Source organism: Crocodylus siamensis, chromosome 8 (genome assembly GCF_052110815.1).
Source record: "Crocodylus siamensis isolate JL-2025a chromosome 8, ASM5211081v1, whole genome shotgun sequence".
NCBI classification, from domain to species: Eukaryota; Metazoa; Chordata; order Crocodylia; family Crocodylidae; genus Crocodylus; species Crocodylus siamensis.
Window position 1 is genome coordinate 45,137,150 of NC_143402.1, and position 2,555 is coordinate 45,139,704.

Here is a 2,555-nt window from a genome sequence, read left to right on the forward strand (position 1 = left end):
CTACATCTTTTGCTGTACAGTAACTTCAAATTTGTTCTGGTATACATTAGTGGATTGACTTCAAGGGAATCCAAAGCAGAATCCAATCTAGGGCTTATGGGAAAACACTTGAGGAATGTTCTGGATGAAAGTTGTTGTATAATGCAGTTTACAATGCTCGCCACTTTCTTCCACACCATACCACTCTCTCTCCTGCTGTGCTTTTTAACCTGGTACATTCTTTAGAAACAAAATGGCTCAGAATCTTAACGTGTATAAATCATAAGAGCTCCACTGACTCATTTGCACCAAGAATCTCTCCCTATCTGTTCACCAGCATTTATGGTTGTAAAGACGGTAGCAAAAATGTAACTAAGATGCACTTGCACACTTTCTGATGAATAATTTATGGTCAAAAAACCATTCCTCCATGCTCATGTTATCTTCATTGGTGCTTGTATCAAACACTTTATGCATTAACTAGGCACCCAGTTGTAATGCAGAAGATTCCTGTAGTTTCAGTGAAAGCTTACAAACCTGGTCTACCTCCCCCTACCCCCCAATAAATTACTACTTTTAATAAAGGGGTGTAGGTTGTAGCCATGTTGGTCTAAGGACATAAGCAGACAAGGTTCTTTGGGTGAACATGATATCTTTTTTTAGACCAACTAAATAGTTGGAGAACAATTTTTAAGCAAGCTTTCGGGTTCAAAAACCCTTCATCAGGCTAAGGAAGTTTCAGCAGTTGGTGTGTGCTCTTCCTGGATGGAATGAAAAGTAAAGAAGCCAGAGGCTGAGCTGGTCTGCATGCAAGACAGGCAGTCAGTGAAGATGTAGATTGAGGAGTCAATGGGTGAGAGACAGGCTGGGTGGGGGGAAGAGAAGAGGGATAAATACCTGGGAAGTCAGTTGGCAGGCAGGTTATAATGTGTCATAAATCCAATGTCTATATTTAGTCCATGATTTTTAGTATCCAGGAGGTTGATGAAGTGGAGTTCATAGGCTCATCTCTGGGAAGTGTTTTGTAAATTTCCTTTGAGGATCAGGACTGAGAGATTGGAGAGACAGTGGTTTTCTTGTGGGAAATGTGCCCCCATGGGTAATTGGCTATTCCTGTCTTTGCTAGATTTCCAGTGTGCATTCATTCTGGTGTACAGTTGTTGTTTGGTCTCTTCTACATATTTTCCATCTGGGCATTTGGTGCATGGGATGAGATGTATTGCATTTCTGGAAGTGCAGCTATAAGATCTGGGAATGCTGATGGCTCTGTTGTGGGATGTAGTAATCGTGGGGGTACTGGAGATGTGTTGGCATATTTTGCATTTCTTGTCATGGCATGGTTTGGATCCATTTGGTGTGTTCTGGGTCTGAGGAAGTGTGCTTCTGGTGGTGAGGTTGGCAAGGTTTGGTGCTTGTTTGAAAGCTAGGATGGGTGGCTTTGGGAAGATCTCTTTAAGAATAGGGTCTCTTTCTAGTATGGGTTGCAATTGTTTGAGGATTTTCCATACGGATTTGAGGGACGGGTGATATGTCATAACCAGCGGTGTGCAATTTGTGGGGGGTTTTCTTCTGTACTGCAGCTGTTCTTCCCGTGGTATCCAGGTGGCTCTTTCAAAAGTGCAGTCTGTGTCTCTGGAGGAGTGTCTTTTTTGGGTGAAAGCCTTTTTAAGATTGGTGAGGTGGCAATCCTGGGCATTCTCTTCAGTGCAAATTTGGTGGTATCTGAGGGCTTGGCTCTATATCAAAGCTTTTTTGGTATGTTTAGGGTGATTGCTGGTTCTGTGCAGATATCTATGTTGGTCTGTGGGTTTCTTGTATAACGTGGTCTGTAATTTACCGTTCTCGATACTGATCATTGTGTCTAAAAAGGAGATGATGGCACTAGAGTATTCAAGAGTTTGCAGGTTTTCAGTCCAAATGATGAAGATGTCATTGATATAGCTTAAGTATAGCAAGGGTTTGATGGTGCAGTTCTTGAGGAAGTCTTCTTCCAGGCGGCTCATAAAAAGGTTGGCATACTGTGGGGCCATTTTGGTGCCCATAGCAGTTCCCATCATCTGGAGGAAGTGTTGGATATTAAAAGTGAAATTGTTCCGTGTGAGGATGAAGTGTATAAGGTCAGTAATATCTTTGGGTCTGTGTTCTGAGTTGTAATCTTGTTCCTGTAGATATGTAAGGCAGGCTTACATATCTACTTTTTCACTGACTGCCTGTCTTGTATGCAGACCAGCCCAGCCTCTGGCTTTTTTACTTTTCATTTCATCCAGGAAGAGCACACACCAACTGCTGAAACTTTCTTAGCCTGACAAAGGGTTTTTGAACCCAAAAACTTGCTTAAAAATTGTTCTCCAACTATGTAGTTGGTCTAATAAAAGATATCAGATTCACCCAAAGAAACTTGTCTGCTTTTAATAAATAAATTAATGCAGTGGAAACAAAAAGATCTCTTGAAACCAAGAGCATAGGTTGTATAGAGAAAATCCATTGGTGAGCCAATATTCCCATTTGTTAGCTGAGCAAGCGGATAGAAATCAGAACAGAAATCTAGATCAAGTTTTCAAATACTCCAGAGATGT

At 41.4% G+C, this 2,555-nt stretch overlaps 1 pseudogene; it reads right to left on the reverse strand.

The window, feature by feature from the left end:
- Positions 1-884: 884 nt before the first annotated feature.
- On the reverse strand, positions 885-2,156 carry LOC149858394 (uncharacterized; annotated as a pseudogene).
- Between the last annotated feature and the right edge of the window lie 399 nt (positions 2,157-2,555).